Source organism: Watersipora subatra, chromosome 4 (genome assembly GCF_963576615.1).
Source record: "Watersipora subatra chromosome 4, tzWatSuba1.1, whole genome shotgun sequence".
NCBI lineage: Eukaryota > Metazoa > Bryozoa > Gymnolaemata > Cheilostomatida > Watersiporidae > Watersipora > Watersipora subatra.
Window position 1 is genome coordinate 39,514,324 of NC_088711.1, and position 19,116 is coordinate 39,533,439.

Below are 19,116 nucleotides of genomic sequence, written 5' to 3' on the forward strand. Positions count from 1 at the left end.
GGAAACCCAATGCTAGTTTCCAAACGTCGGATAATTTTATATTAGCCATAATGGAGAGACCACAACATTAACAAACAAAATTAACTCTCATTTGTGGCTGCTCTAAAATGAGTTGTTGTATTATATACTATTTAAAAGAAGACAAAACTTCCTACAAGCTGATACTAATAATTTTATTATCACTATTTCCAGCGGTGCCGGGCTGCTCGTCACATAATTATTGAGATTCGGAGTTGCTGTTCCATGATTATATTGTTGGTCTAGTGACAGACAACTCACACCTGACAAGACAGTATAATGGCAAGTGCATTTCTTTTTCTTAGTCAGTCTATACCGAAATACTGAACAGACTACACCTCAGATAACATTATACCTTTACTTACTGTTAACGACAACCAGGAACATGCAATTCTATAGTATACTAATCTAATATTAGCACTTACCCTAGTTATATAGAGGGAAGTGTTAATTAAGGAGTGGAGAGTGAGATAGCTAGTGGTGAGCTAGGAGAGGATAGCTTCCAAGAAAGACAGACACTTGGCCACATGAAACCACTACTATTGTAGAAAAGGACATTAACTATATGCAGTAGTGGTCCTCCAAGCCACACAGACACTCGCCACAGAGAGAGACATAGATTCGTCAAACTATATTCATGGCAAGGACAAAGGATATCGCTGAGTCATGCTCTACACATAATACAAGAGGTACGACCATTAGTTAAATAAGAACTGAACATTTGAGTTATGTCATATGTATGCGCTTTTTTGGCAAATGATTCTGGTATTGATATGATGTAATAATTGATACTATGAATATATATTCATTTATATTTCTACGTAATAAAAATCAGCTTATAAACAATGAGAGGTAATGTAGTTGCCTGCCAGTTGCTAATAGCCTGGCATATTGCCAATGGCTAATTAGAGTAAGCTTACTAATAAGAGCTAACTATTTGCTCTCGCGGAGAGCAAGCATAACATTACGTTGCGTGGTAATGGAGAGTGGTAGCGTATTTTCACTACCATGCGACATATATCGCCCAATGGATCCATCAATCTCGGGTAGCTAAATTGGTAAGGCATTTGCCTGGCGAACGGGAAATTCCGAAATCAAATTTCTGCGATATGGATTCTTTCATTCACTTTTTTAAAAGCTATAGCTGGACACACCAAAGTCCAGAATCACAGAGTAACACGCAAACTTTGAGATTTATATAAATATATAATATATATATAAATATATATTTATAAATATATAATATATATCTAAATATATATAAGTACATGTATATTTATATACAATATATATATTATTATACATATAATATATTTTATATTATATTCATTATATAAGTTATTACGTCACGCCAATACCAAAATCATTTGCCAACAAAGCGCATACATGCATGAATAGGCTTACATATATATATATATCATACAAATATTACAAATATTATATATATAAATATACGAATATATGTATATAAAAATAAATATATTTGTTTCATATACCCCGGTACATATATAATTCAATGCCTAATTTAGTTTTTACAGAAATTTATTAAATTGTTTTGTTGGTCGGTGAAAAATGGAGCTGTGTATGCAAAGTATTTACAGTTCTAGCTCCCAGCTGTACGTTTTTATTTTTTGTAATTAAATTGTATTGTGATATACACTCAAAACCTTCTGAGATAATGCTGCTGTGCGATAATGTTGCTGCTGTGCTCTTGTTTGAGACAATAAGCACCTTGTGTTTTTGTGAGACACACAGGGTAAGGATAGGCATCTCCATACAGTAATCTAGATACAGTATTCAAATGAATGTTGCTGCCAGCCACTATGTTGTTATATTTGTTTAACAGCAGCACCTAGAGTTTTACACAAACATCAAAACATATAACTTTTCTGAAAGCACAAACCAAAAACTAGTTGCAGATGACCCTATCAGAATTTAAGTCATATGCAAATTTAGGTATGACTTGTTTTTTGATTTGAGCTTTAAAAGGATTATATTATCTTAAATTACAAAACTATAAATAATATTTTGTAGGTAATTTTGTTGCTTTTTAATTGGTATATAATTTTAGAGCAACTACAAATGGGCAATCTTTTATTTTTTTGTTGCGGTCTCTCTTTTATAGCTTATATAAAAATAGTGGGAACACACAGACGACTGGATTGGGTGAAATCAGTTGGCGCAGCCCGTTTGTTTGGAAACTAGAGAGTTTCAGTATATGCTTCAATCGGCCGCGGAACTCTGTGCGCTACATGACTCTGGGAGAGCCAAGGAGAAAGCGTGACACTGTTAGTTCATTACTGTGCATGCTTACAAATAGACATCTAATCAGCCAGTCAGCCATCAGAGACGTAGGAAATTAAAGATAAGTGAAATTTCTGCAGCACTTTTCGATTATCACAGGTGACCAACAGGCTTCTCATGATTATCAGACAATGATGTGTAGTCCTTTGAATTAAGGTTAGTAAATTAAACAAATTTTTACGGTAAGTTATATGGTATCACTGCTAAAAGTGACAGCATTACAATGACGATAAAACAGACATGTAAGAACAATAGACATGGTTTTAGTGAATGCGTGAAGTATATTTGTGAAAATATTTCGACAAATGAGGTTGCAAGAAAGTGTAAACAGAAATCATCTTGTAACAATTACGTCCCATTTGAGCCGTTTTGGAAAGAGAATCCAAACTACGGCGGTCTCGTGTGGCTGCGATTAACTGTTTGTTTTTTAGCTTTTAAGAGCTTGTAATCACATTTCCACATATTTTGCACCTACAACACAACAGAGTAACATATGGTGAACCTTTTGATATCAAATAACTGTAATGTGAATTTTGTTGCAAGTCAACCTTTAATAGGTCAATGAATGTAACACTTGTGGGTTACTAGCATAGATGTGGAATTATTCCTTTGTCCACGGTAAAAAATATAGCTCTGTTTCAGGATTGATTTCATTGAGTTAAATGCTGCTATACGATCATGATGTCCTGCACTCACAGTGTTATGTTTTTAACTAATGTTTACTCTAATATAGCGCCTACATATATATATATATATATATATATATATATATATATATATATATATATATATATATATATATATATATATATATATATATATATATATACAGTCATACTTCGACTTACGAGCTTAATGCGTTCCGAGACTGAGCTCGTATGTTAATTTACTTGCATGTTGGTGCAATTTATTTATATATAAAACCATTAAATATATATTGATTGGTTTCCATACTCTGAAAATGCAAATCAAACACTCAAAACAAGATATTGTAACCGAAAGAACATGTTGTCATAACATTGTCCATAACAACATTGTCCTAATTTACCGAATGCTTTCAAAAAGCAACAATTAAAAAATAATGCCAGGAAATGTGATTAATTAAAATGTAAAATTAAACACATACAATAGCAGCTAACGCTAGCATTTGCCAGAAAGGGAGATATAAGTTATTCTTCATTACAACAATTGACTTTGATAAATTTGGATTTTATCAATGTCTTAAAAGACAAACGTAGAAGCAAACCTAAAAGCAAACTTTCATTTTCAACTTAACGTAATTAAAATTTCTTCGGCATTCGTGATTTGAAGTTTCTCGCTGGTTAGCTAATTTTTCCTTTGTTTCGCTTTCACGACTAGCCGGCCGTTTTAAGATGATCCTATCTAAAGACGTTTGCCTTTGTCGCCCTTTCGACATGTTGCGATTAGGACGAACGCAGGTGTCGTCACAAAAGGTTAATGCGCGACCATTAGCCAGCTTGTCAGAATGTCTATTTTTATAGTTTTGCTAGATAGCACCGGCCTTTTCATATAACATCGTTTCAGTTACGCTGTCACCGGCCAATTGTTTATCCAATGCCTGAGCAGTCTCTCCATAAGCGGTCGTGAAGATCGCTGCGCCGTTTAGAAACTATGGCCAGTCCTTTTGCGAACTAAATGCCCTGAATATAATCCTTCGGTTTGATAATTGTGGATGTATTTCTGTCATAATGCTGAGCTAGCTCAGTCACGCATACACATTTTGCATATTTTTCAATAATTTTCCGTTTAATGTCAACTGTTATTATTCGCTTTTTCTTTGCATTATCTTTCATTTTACTGGCAAACTTTCGGTCAGCGCAGAGTACTTTTAATTCACATTATTTTGCACTGAAAATCGCAAAAAAAAACATGGTACAAAAGTATAACCTGAACAGTTGAAAAATACAGAGTGATGCTGTTCTCATAAAACACCTCCGGCATACTTGGCAACTGACTCACGTGCTCGTATCTCAAACATGGCTCGTATGTTAGTGCTAAAACTTGCTTAAAAGCTGGCTCGTATCTCAAGTTTCTCGTACGTTGGAGCACTCGTAAGTTGAAGTATTACTGTATATATATAGTTATTTTTTATTATCAAGCCCAAATTGTGAGAAAATTATTATCTACATACATGTAAGACCGTGAGAATTATTTTGTGTCTAAGTTTCACGCTGTAAGTTGTACAAAAAGAGTCTTAACACACGGCTTAACTTTGTACTGCGGAAGGTGTGTGCTATTAAAGTAATTGTGTATCATTTTAGAATTATGATGTAACCTTAGACCTAATAACTATACTGTAGGTAATAGGTAATATGTGTATATATTATATATAATATATACTTGCGAACTTGATGCTGTTGTTGTACATGTGCTCATGATTATATATACAGTCAAACATGGATAACTCGTCCACGGATAGCTCGAACACATGGTTAATTCGAACATTTCCTTTGGTCCGTTCCCACGTAATGATAAATTGCTATAGATAACTCGAACTCAACACTGTTAATTCGAACTGTTTTTTTGCCCAACGGCTACCGAAACGGTTGTTATCGCTTTAGAAAATCACTTTATTCAAAGTCATAGAGGTAAACTTCATCTTTTCGTAATTCATAAGCGTCGTTATTACCACCATCGGCAAAATATTTTTGTCAACGACTTTTCTAAAAGTTTGGTGAAATTTGATTTATACTGCGATACGATGAATAGCACGGGTTAGCCGGGTCACGCGCGCAAGGATTTTCGCCACGCACATACAAAACAAAAATCGCATGTTGTTTTGTATGTGCGTGGCAAAAATTCTTGAGTGCGTGACCCGGCTAGCCCGTGATGAATAGTTTTCCGGCGTTGATTCCGTGTTGAATCAACGTCGGAATGTTGAATGTTTAAAATGTCTTAAAAATTTTTGTAATTAAACGTACCGTATACGTTGTCTGAGCTACAAAAAACTATTCATCGTTTGACCTAAACACAGAATACGTGTGTACATTCAATAAGTATCTATTAAAAAAGCGTGAGTAATATAGAATGTACCGTAAAACCTCGTAAAACTTCTAATTGAACTGCCTCGGAGTGTTTCTCTTAACGAATCCCAGGTAAAGTAAGGTAATCTGCATAAACTTCAAGAAAAAACGGCAAAATTGATCGTGGGTAAAACCCCAAAAGAAAAAAATGTCTTTTCTTTTGAGCATTTCAACAACGATCAAGTTTTGCCAATGTCAATCTGAAAAACGTCCTGGCAATAACATCACCTCAAACAACAAACCAATCTCAAGTGATAGAAAAATCTCTATACTTTTTTATGAAAACGTTTTAAACTTTACATTAGAAGCATTTAATTTGAAACAAGCCATTTGTGCTTTTGATTTATATTATAGTTTGTATATGTACATGTATCTACTAATAAATAAGTAAATATATGGACTTGTGACAGTGCTCTGATAACTTGAACGCTCTGATAATTCGAACACTTTGGCTCGGTCCCTTGAAGTTCGAGTTATCCATGTTTGACTGTATATATATATATATATATATATATATATAATAATAATAAATAGACTAAACTTCACTCACATGAACTGATTACGTTCATGCCTGCCTGGGTGGCTTAGACAGGACCATTCAACCAGAACTGGTCTGACTCTGGATAAGAACTGCCTGAGAGATACCTAAGGAAGGCTAAGGGTTGAGCTATGCTGCGACTGGACTTGATCGGAGATGCAATAGCATTAGAGATCAGGCCCTGCAGTAAGCTAGCCCGGGACCTAGACTAGCCAACGATAGGGACTCAGAGAGCAGGCTGTATTAGGGTCCTGAGCGAGCCTGAGATTGGGCAACAGCCACGGCCTGGTCGGACCAGTAGGTGTGTCAGGCAGGCCGACAAGGGGAAGGCCCAGAGTTCAGGCTGCACCGGCTTGTTAGGATAGTAAGGCTGGCTCAGCTACCGGAGCCAGGCCTTTACAATATTATATATAATATATAGCCTACATATATAATATGTATATATATTACATATATATTATATATATGTATATATAATATGCAATATATAATGTATCTAAGTAATATGTATATATAATATAGTGCATACACTATATATACATATAATATATAAATTATATATATTATCTTTATATATAATGTGTGTATATGTATATATATATTACATATATACTATATGTAGTATAGTTCATAGGTCAATGGGTGTAACACTTGTGGGTTACTAGTATAGTTGTGAAATTATTCCTTTGTCCAAGGTAAAAAATATAGCTCTGTTTCCAGATTGATTTCATTGAGTTAAATGCTGCTATGCAATCATGATTTTTTGCACTCAAAGTGTTATTAATTTATTACCTATTTTGTTGAATGAGGATATATAATGTGTTTGATGCTCTGTTGCTGTTTTGTTGTCATGTAGAGTTGTACATCGGCTTGACTGAAATATTTGAGGAGTATAGAGTTGTAAAAAACCTTAACTGACATGTTTGAAGTGTATAGAGTTGTACAAAGCCTCAACTGACATGTTTGACATGTATAGAGTTGTACAAAGCCTTAACTGAAATGTTTGACATGCATAGAGTTATACATAGCCTTAACTAGAATGTTTGAAATGCATAGAGTTATACATAGCCTTAACTGAAATGTTTGACATGCATAGAGTTGTACAAAGCCTTAACTGAAATGTTTGAAGTGCTTAGAGTTGTACTAAGTCTTAACTGAAATGTTTGAAATGCATAGAGTTATACATATCCTTAACTGAAATGTTTGAAGTGCATAAAGTTGTACTAAGTCTTAACTGAAATATTTGAAGTGCATAGAGTTGTACTAAGCTCAAAGCAATAGTATGTTTTTATTGGTTGAGATTTCTCTGCCTGTTTATATCACATATGATTGTTTACTTGATATAAGCTGGGCTTTTGCACTATCAATATGTAGGACTGGCTAGAAATTGTACTTGTGTTAAAAAAAGAAGGAAAAACAACTCCAACATGCATACTGTGTTACAAACAATAAAAGATGAAACAAAGGTCTCCTTTAGTTTGTAAGTTAATCCCATTAAAATAATTCAAGCTAACACCAAACTAATTTGAAGGACTTCTACTGCAGCTACCAAAAAAAGTGTACACCATAACTAATAATGTAGAACAGGGCTGGGCAAAGTGCGGCTCTAGAGCCGCATGCGGCTCTTTGCAAATTTTGTTGCAGCTCTTTCAACTCTGTGAAAATTCAAAATCTTTTGACATATATAAAAATATCCTTATAATATGCTGTACAAAACTACATGCATTGTGGCATATTAGGCTTATCTACAAGTGCACTCCTACTGCGTTATATATATAGCCTACACATGCATCATGGGTCATAATTCATGACATCATGTACATGTAGCTTTTTTGACGTAATAACGTCCTTTGCTTACCTAATGAGGACAAAAATAGAATGCTCCAGAAAGGTTCATCAGGAAGTCATTTCATCATGATTTCATTATACTGGCTTATATACATGTAAGATGCTGTGCCTTAGTTGAACATGCCATTTGCAATTGAGCCAATTAATGCACTGGAGGTAGCAATGGCATCTTCAACAAAACGAACCATTCCCAAAGTTACAATGGAAGCCTCACAAAGTAAACAGAATAGATATAAACTTCAAATATCACTAACTTCTTCAGAAAATATGCTAGTTTCTTTCACAGCTACTGATAAACGCGCTACAGAAGCTTCTCTATGAGCCTCAAAGATTCTAGCAAAGGCATTGCTTCCTTATTCTTATGCTGAGATTGTAAAAGAATGCATGGTTGAGGCTATGGAAACACTTTTTCCAGATAAGCGTGATGTGATTGGTAAAGTCAAGGCAATACCACTTTTTAGGAAAACTGCCACTGGTAAAATTGAAAGCATTAATGATCATCTCAGAATGACTTTGCTAACCCATATAGACCAGGTTGACTTGCAACAAAATTCACATTACAGTTATTCGGTATCAAAAGATTTACCATGTCTTACTCTGTTGTGTTGTAGGTGCAAAATATGTGGAAAGGAGATTACAAGCTCTTGAAAGCTAAAAAAATGAACAGCTCATCGCAGCCATCACGAAAATGCCGTAGATCAGAATCTCTTTTCAAGACGGCTCAAATTGGACATAATTGAACATGACGGCTTTTGTTTACATTTTCATGCAATCTCATTTGTCGAAATATTTTCACAAATGTATTTCACGCATTCAATAAAACCATGTCTATTGTCTTTATGTGTCTGTTTTATCGTCATTATAACGCTGGCACTTTGAGTACTGATATCTCAAAAGCTACCGTAAAAATTTTAATTTTTTAACTTTAGCTTGAAGGATTGCATATCATCCTCTGATAAACATGCCGAGCCGGTTGGTCAACTGTGATAGTTGAAAAATTTTGCAGAAATTATTTGCACTGTTTGGCAGGAAGTAGGGGTCACATTATCAGATTACGACTAGACGATTAGACCAAGCCGAAACAAAACTGTTAAGTAGCGAGCATTTATACTTGACATGGGTTTTTCAGTAAAACCCGAAGTATTTGTCATAAACTAGTGCTACGAGATATATTTTATATCAAGCCTTTTATTGGCTTTTAATTTCACGTGATAATACCTATCACGTGTCTAAACAATAGTCAAAATGTTTGAGAACGTCATCAAAATAAAAAGATTCAAAACTATGGCGTTTGCAAGATGGCTACAATTAACTGCTCGTTGTTAGCTTTTAAAAGCTTGTAATCACATTTCCACATATTTTGCCCCTACAACACAGCAGAGTAAGACATGAGGAATCTTTTGATACCAAATAATTGTAATGTGAATTTTGTTGCAAGTCAACCGTTAATGGTCATGTAAGCAACCATCAGAATTGATAATGGAACGCTTTGGCATAATAAAATGACAAAGTCCAGTTATACAGTTCTCTAGCAGCAGCAACATAAAAAAGGTCGATTGCATCTTATTGTCTGTCATACATTTAGACTAAAAGTTTATTTTAAAACTCACAATTTAAAACTCAAAATTAATCTATTTGTCATGAATAATAGTCACATTTTTTCTCCCCGACGTTTATAACCCAAATATTTGAAACAGATTTTGCGCCATCTGCTGCTTTAGCTGATGGCATTTCACTACTTTCTGTTTCAAAATTTGAAAGAAATCATATTCTTCAATATCAAGCATCTGGTTTTTTAATTTACATCTAAGCAGGTTTGCGATAGCCTAGAAATCTTTACTTACTATGATAATATTGCCACGACCAAACAAAAGCGAAGAGATTGGTTGGGAGATTTATGATAAACGCATATGTGCACACAACTCTTGAAAAATTATCCGTTAACGGCGTTACCAAACCTTTGCAACAACATTTCTTCAACAAATTTAACCATTTTTGTCTAGAGTCGCTCAAGTATAATAATAATACAAAACAAATATAAACCTATTTAAATGTATTACCAAGTCTTTGAATGGTTACCGCAAAATCCCAAAACTAACCCATCTGATCGGATGATACATTAATAGACAGATTAATTTGGCCTAAAATTGAAATAGAAACTTGAGAAGCCATTTTTAATCAAAATTAAGACCAGCCAACAAAACGCCAATAAGACCGTGCGACAGATAGTATAACTATTAAGCCGTCCAAATTTCACGAGAAAAACATGCACATTTCACCAGTCTAAGGAATTGTTCAATTGCCGAAGGTTTCTGTAATTAACTTAGAAGTACTGAAAAGTGATTGTTTCTTTTTTGCCGATTTTATTATTCAAATTAATTATTTGATTTTATAAAAAAATTATTATAATATTTAATTATAAAAATAATCATTGGAATTTACAGCATCGAAGTGCCGTACATAATGATTGCGTTGTCTACTTGCCAAAAGTTTCTTTAATTAACGTAGACCATTTGAGGCGTGGGCCGATTTACAGGTACGACAATGTGTTACACAGTTTATCAGCCTATGTTTTTTGTCCAATTACCGAAGGTTTCATTAAATTATCTAGAATATTAGCCAAATATTTTTACATCTTATCTACAAGCTAGGGCTGAACTACAATGCCCCTTTGTGACAAAAATATTTCTTTATTTTACTCCAGTTTGCAGAAAACTTCCAGACGCGTTAATGCTAATTCTTGCTTTCTGTTACATATCGCTGGCAAAACCATTCTACATTCAACACAACCAACTTTCCACTTTCCAACACAACTTTCAAATCGTGTATATTATACAGCAGGTTACCATTTTACTTTTAATATTGCATTTCAGAGATATAATAAACATATTTCATTATTGCTGTTGTTAGTTAAATTACGTACAGTAGGTTAGGCCTACAGCTTGAATTAATATATATTCTATTGTTGTAAAACATAAGTTTATTTTTATACAACTTTTTGTTTTGCATAATTGACCTTTTGAAGTTCATTTAAAAACCATTTGACAACTATCATGGACATACAACCTCCCAGGACACCACGTTGTCGCACTGGCCGTCCATGTGTCTCCCAATTGTTGCGGAGGAGGAAGAATAGAAGGTCCTCGTGGAAACCATCAGCATCAAATGCTAATGTTCAACAACACGCTGCTCAAAATAATAACAACAATTAATCTGATTCAGAGAATTCTTTAGTAGATGTTGTAGGCTTCGCCTACAACATCTAACTGAAAAATTCTACTTTTGTAGAATTCTGACCTTTTGTAACTACTTTTTCAACAACCAGCAGTACTCTTTCTTTTTTCCATTATCACTTTGGTCATGGGCTGTATGACAGGGAAACTTTTAGTTTATATACCTCCACATAAGCCGATGATAACCTATATATCTTAATACCCTAGGACACTTATATTTCGCTAGTATTTAGTTTCGTGAGTAGCACACAGAGTAAAATTTTGCTGCAACTTAATTTCGCGGATCTGATGAGTGCGAAACTATAGTGATGTGAAAATAAATGCAGTAGAACAAACATATTTGGATTACTCAGATCCAGTTCACTAGTAAAAAACTTTTTCAATTTGGGACTAGTTTGTATTTGTGAACCGCGGGTAGAAATGTGTGGGCGAGATCGACAATGCAACTTGATCGCTTGCTGCTATTTATTTCTTGGACTATCAATGATGTCTAGTTCCTTGCCCTTGCCGCCGTGACTAATGTGGCACCAATATTATATCTCAAGTATTTATAGCACGCGGTGGCCATGGCTCAAGGTTGTTATTGTTTTTGGTTGGTAATAAATTTCATCGCTACAATAATTAGTATTCAATTTTATGACTTTCCCTACCAGACTTTCATTCTCATCAGTTACAAATTCAGTGACTAAACTAATATCATCATTTTCCTCGTCTGTCTTGGCTTTTTTACAGGCCCGTATTCCCTGGGACAGCTGGCCGGAGCCGCCCCAACTTTTTAGGAATTTTTTGGCGGTCAAGTATAGTCAAACTCGGAGAACTCGCCTTCGAATAAAATGTAAAATTTTATCACGAACACTTGGTTAACTCGAACGGATTTGTTTAATCCGTTCCCACGTAATGGTAAACAGCTTTAGATAACTCGACCTCAACATCATTAACTCGAACAGTTATTTGCCCAACGGCTACGGGAACAGTTTTTATCGCTGTAGAATATCACTTTATTCCAAGCCAGAGAGATAAACGTTAACTTTTAATAGTTCTTGGGCGTCATTATTATAATGATTGGCAAAATATTTTTGTTAACGACTTTTATAAAGGTTTGCAAAAGATCAAGTTGTACCAAACATCCATTTGGCAATGGCCCAACAAAAACGCAAAAAACCTTCGGATGACCTAAAAATACAATCGGCAAAATTGATCTTTGTTGAAACACTCAAAAGAAAAAAGATGTCTTTTTGCTGAGCGTTTCAACTGCGGTCAAGATTAGCCAATGTTAATCTGAAAACGTCCTAGCAGTCACATCACCTAAAACAAACAAATATCAAATGATAGAAAAAAATGTTTATACTTTCCGATAAAATCTTTAAAACTTTACGTGAGATGCCCAGTTGAGGCCCTACATGAAAGAAACCTGTTGAGGGGGCTGATACCGCCCCTCCAAACCCCCAGATGCTCATAACTAGTCGCCTAACATTAGCCGCCCCAATTTGCAACCAGGGAATACAGGCCTGCTTTTCCAAAAGAACTTGTTATCTCAATTTGCTTTGCCACGCTGCTCAGTCGGCGTAATAGCTATAATGAGTTTAGCAGAAATTGCCCAATGAGCCCAACCACACACAAAGGTTACCTGCACTTCCAATACGACGATTTTATTGTGGATATCAATGAGCAAAGCTATTTAATTTAGCGTTTTTGCTCGTTCGTTATGATAGTTTAGTTTCGCTCATGAAATTTTCGCGAGATGAATGACTCCGCGAAAATGTGATAGTTAGATGACGCGAATACATAAGTGTCCTAGGGTATATACTTATCAAAATAATAGTCTATATATCTTTATATAAGCTGATGATAACATATATATATATATATATATATATATATATATATATATATATATATATATATATATATATATATATATATACTTATCATAATACTAGTCTATATATCTTTATATAAGCTGATGATAACCTATATATATTTACTTATCATAATAATAGTCTATATATCTTTATATAAGCTGATAATAACTTATATATATTTACTTATCATAATAATAGTCTATATATCTTTATATAAGCTGATAATAACTTATATATCTGTACTTATCATAATAATAGTCTATATATCTTTATATAAGCTGATGATAACCTATATATATTTACTTATCATAATAATAGTCTATATCTTTATATAGGCTGATGATAACCTATATATATTTACTTATCATAATAATAGTCTATATATCTTTATATAAGCTGATAATAACCTATATATCTGTACTTATCATAATAATCGTCTATATATCTTTATATAAGCTGATGATAACCTATATATATTTACTTATCATAATAATAGTCTATATATCTTTATATAAGCTGATGATAACCTATATACCTTTACTTATCATAATAATAGTCCATATATCTTTATATAAGCTGATGATAACTTATATATATTTACTTATCATAATAATAGTCTATATATCTTTTCATCAGTTGATGATAAGTTATATATCATTACTTATTTTAATGCATAACTGTATACATGTATCTATACATTAGCTAATAACAATCTATACGTATTTACATATTAAAGTAATATTTTATATATGTTTACTTACACTTTTTATAGCCAATATGCAGTTATTCGCTGTGATTATATCTAACATATTTTTACTCACCTTGTGTGTAGTCCATATACCTTAACTTACTTTTGTGATAGCCAACATATATCTACATTTTTTATGATCACCTATATATCTTCACTTACCCTAATAATAGCCAAGATAATTTAACTGACATAAATGACACCCTGTAGATTTTTTCCTTTTGATAGCCTATACATCTCTACTCACTGTAATGACAGACTAAGAATTTTTACCTACTCTAATAACTTGCTATATACCTTTCCTTCATCTGATGACATCATAATTATATATCTTTACTTACCCCATTAATAGCATTTGTTTTTACTTATGCTAATGATAGGCTATATATTTTTACCTACCGTAATGATAGCCAATATACCTTTCCTTACTCTACTGATAGCATGCATCTCTTAACTTACCATAATGTAAGTTATATCTTTTTGCTAACCCTATTCATACATTATTATAATGTACCCTAATACAAGAAAAATTACCCTGAGTTTCCCTGTCAGTATTTTCTTGAGAAGATTTTTTGCTGCTTGACTGTTTATAATGAGAGTCTCTTATGTTGATTATTTTTTCCTCACAACGCCTGATCTTTTGTCTTGTCTTCACCAGTTTTATTTCCACCTCATCAATGAAGTCTCTGTACTCTTCAAGTTTTCTCTCCAGCCTATTTTGTTCCTGTGTTATGACATTTACTCTTTGGCTTAACGCTTTCAGCTCATGCTCGCATCTCGTTTTATCGTTCTCGAGCTTCTTCAGCTCCTTCTCCTCAATTTTTAATTTTCTCTTCAGCTCATCCGGCTCTGTCCTCAATCGGTAGTATTCTGCACAAAGCAATGATACAAATTTTAATTTTAAATATTTTATACAAGTAGTAGCCTCTTTAAATGTGTAATTTTGATCATAGTTGTTGACAATGGCGAATGTGGATGTTTAACAACCAACCTTCGAGATAATCTGAATTTGTGCTAGTTGTTCGCGATTCTTTATTCCTTTGGATTTGTTGGTTTGTCTGTTCTAGTTTGTTGGTTGTTTCTTGATGTTTACTCAACAAGTGATCATATTTGCGCTTCACATCCTCATCTTTTTTACAGATAGAATCTATCTTTTGCAAAGTTGAATCACATTCCTCTTCCACTCTGGTCAGCTGATCTATTGTCTTAGCCTCAGCTTGTTGTATATCCTGTTCTAATTTGATTAGTTTGACTTCTCTGGTTTTTCAAACTATGTTCTTGTTTGGTAAAGATTGCTTGGGCTTCATTCGGCTCTTCTAAAATGTATGTTTATGTTTCATGTTTTCCAACAACTAAATTAACAATTTATTTAGCAAAATTTAACAACTAAAATGTCATAAAATGGAATGATGTAATAACAATGCTTAAAAAGTATGAGACTATGACCCATGAATCAGATCTTCTTAAGGCATATATGTATGTCATATGACATAATCCGTTCTAAAAGCTTGTTTGAAAACCGAGTTGTTTGAGACCCGAAACAATTATTCGCATTAGAATTAATGGGAATAATTGTTTCGGGTATAATTGTTTCATGTATGTATCTTTTGATCCATTCCAAGTCGAGAAAACAAACTTCTGTAAAGTATTTTTTACACCATAAACTGTACTGTATACTACATAATATAAATAAAAATGGGTAGATATCGATTGTGTTTAATTTTAATAAAATATTTTCTATCTTCGATGATAAAAAAGAAAAAAAGTAAACATTTTGTACGTTTTGCTCTTAAAACATTGAAAACATTTTACTTTAAGATACAATACTAAAAATTGCAGAGATCACGAAACAGCGAAAAATACAACAGATCAGTTACATCAAATATTGTGTGACAAAGGAACTATAAACAACAATGGCATGTTTACTTCACAACTTTGAAGGACAATCCTCTTCCAATAGAATTTAGGGTAACTCGACTGGAGGAATTTTCTCTCTAGCAAATCTCTTCGGTAGAGGGACGTTGTCCCAGATGGTTCCTTCTTTTTTGTAACGAATTTATAAAGTGTAACTTGCTTTTCACTTTGCTTTTCAGAGTGTTTCCATGTTGTTTCTAGAGCTGTTCTGAACACTCAATTGTAATGGGCATGCTGCGGTTTGATCGAGAACCGAATTTATGTTCGAGATCCGAGACGAACAAATCTTAATTTTTTTGGTTGAAAACCGAAGCGTTCAAGAACCAAGGTTCCACTGTAATATATTATATGTATATCAAACCATATGTATTACACTACATGTATATCAATCCATATGTATGCACTATGCAGTGCATTAAAGTTAATATGAGCCATCATTTTTTCAGTTTGATATAAGGAAGACCATAATCATTAATATTTTTCATATAAAGTTGCTTTTTAAAAATGTAATACGCTGATAATAGCTTGCGAAGTGACAATCTTATTTTCACAGTTAAAGATGACGTTATTTTATAAAATTACTTTATGTTCTACTAATAATGCCAAACCAGCCACTGTGTAGCCAAAATAAATACTCCATAAAACCTCTAATTGAATGCGACCTTTATCTAAATTCCACCTTTATTTGACCACCACTTTGACATTTGTGATCTTTACTCCCATAATAGCAAGTGATCAGTGTAAAAGTGTCTACAAAATGTTACCAATACTAACTCGATTACATCAATAACAATTAATTCTTTCATTGTTGCTGTTCGTATTAAAGTCCGTTTTCCAACTTCAATGCTTTATAGTCTTCTTCATTAAAACTTTGAAAATAACATCATAAGATAATTAATAACTGTAGCAGGCTAATAGTACTTCCTTGTTTAATGCGGTCTTGATATTTCGACGCATGTGAAAAAAGGTTTACATTTACGATGGTATTTGAACGACTAATTTTAGGCTAAAAACTGTGCTTAGCACCAAACAGCTAAAAGTTGATCAGTATTTGTGTGAATTGCAATGCGTAACAAACTTGCTCTACCAAAATAATTATTTAGGTGCTTAATACCAACTAGTTCAGCAGTTCAGAAGTGTTAAGATCAGAAAATATTGTGGAAAGTAGTGAACAGCCAAAAGGACCACAAGCAGCAATCAGAATGCAGCTAACTGAGCAAATGATGCAAACCTTTTTGTTTTAAAAATGTTAACTTCTTTTTTAAAAATGTTAATTTTTGTTTAAAAAATGTTAATTTTTGTTTCAAAAATGTTAATTTTTGTTTCTGCATGCATTATGAGTATGGCTTTATTATGTCATTTGTTCTTGAATATATATTTGTAGCATTTAATAGATTAATCCAATGACCAAACACGGCGAAGCGATTGTTTGGGAGCTTTATGATAAATGCATATGCGCACACAACTCCCGAAAAATTATCCGTCAACAGCCGTTACCAAACCTTTGTACCAAACTCCCATCAAAAGATTTAACCATTTTTGTGTAGAGTCGTTTAAGTATAATAATGATACAAAACACATATAAACCTATTTAAATATGTTACCAAGTCTTTGAAAGGTTGTCGAAATATCCTAAAACTAACCCATCTGATCGGATTATACATAAATAGACAGATTAATTTGCCCTAAAATCGCCATTGAAACTTGACAAACCTTTTTGAATCAAAATTAAGACCGGCTAACAAAACGCCGATAAGGCCGGGCGACAGAGAGTAGAACCATTAAGTCGTGCGCATTTCACGACAAATACATGCACATTTCACCAGTCTATGGCATTGTCCAATTGCCGAAGGTTTCTGTAATTAACGTAAAAGTACTGAAAAGTAATCGTTTCTTTTTTGCCGATTCTACCGGACTCTGACATTTTGGACACTTATAATGAGTACTTTGATATTCCAACTGATGTCCAAAGCAGTGAAAGTAAAGGAAATGATGATGATATTTTTCTAACGATTCTTATAAGGTTATTACAATATTTAATTGTAAGAATAATTATTTGATTTTATAAAATTATTATAAGATTTAGTTATAATAATAATCATTTGAATTTATAAGATTGAAGTATATAGTGACCGATGGTGTGCAATATGCTACTGTTATTATTTTTCTAAAGATTTTGTTGATGATACTGCGGCTATGCCCAACATCGCGGTACTGCCAAGCTGTTTTTAATATCTGCAAAATTAAGTAATAGGCCTACATTTTTTTATAGATGTACATCTATTTCTATGACAACCAGCTAAAATCTGTTTAGACTTTTAAATTCAACAAATATTTTTTAGATATGAATACAGAAATTTAGATAAATATCACAACCTCTTGATATTGGTTGCTGTGAGCAATGATGTACAGCCCCCAGCCTGTGTATATGACACAGCAGCTTGCCATTTTACTTCTAATATGGCATTTCTCCTAGTGCAGGAAAGAGATATAAGCACATAATCTTTTTTTTCATTATTGCTGTTTGTTGTACATAATAACACCCACACCCAGTACATTACAGCTACCCTTGCAGCTACCGTTGCAGTTCTCCTATTACACTGCAGTGCCATTTGACTGCTAATATTGCATTTTTCAACCGGCAGTACCCTTTCTTTTTCCATTATCACTTTGGTCGTGGGCTGTATGACAGGGGAATTTTTAGTATTATTTAACTTATAAATTAGCTGATTTATAGCATAATATTATAGTACATTTGCAGTTATCTTAATTCGGCTTAAAATCGATTGCAGCCCGTATCTCTTACTCTATTGCGCATAAAAAGCCAGTTTTGGCTGCAAACTGTAGCAAGCTTACAAATGAGTACTATGAGCTTTTATGCAACCTTGTTAAATATGGTTATAAAATAAAAATATTTCTTCAAATTCAGAATGAAATAAAAATTAAAAACTAACAAATTGCAAAGCAGGGCACAGGCCCTAGTATCATTGCATGTTAATAACAAGCAATAGATACCAGCTGGTAAAGATATTTCTCTGCTTCCCAATGCATATTTCTTTATAGATTATAATTAGATTTATAGACGAGTTAGAAGTAAGTTAGCAGATTTCCTGCCTCGACAAAGGGTTATTATCACTCTACCTGAAGAGTGAAAAATATAGGCAACATCGCTTTGTCTGGAAAGGGTTAAATTTATCTTTCCAAAATTGTGACGAGCTATTTGAAAAATACTACGCAAGCATCTATTTGAAAGCCCCCTCTATTCGACTGCCACTATAATAATAGGGTACGGGTGGAAAACATGGCATTTAAATAGAGGTTTTACGGCAACTTAAAATTGATTGATTGTTTGCAAATTGAATTAGGTGAATCGTTTGAAAACAACCAAAACACCTTGAAACATTTACAAGTAGCTTATCAGCATCTAAACTAACCTTTGACCTCACTTTTGATATATCTCTCTAATTCATGGTAACCTTTTGTAGCAGCAATCTTCTCAGCAGTTTCCATCTTCCAATTCTGTACTTTCAAAATTTTGATTTTTTGTTGACAAGATGGTATTATCTTCAAAAAAGCAAACTGAAATCATTAATGGCGTGTTTCCAGT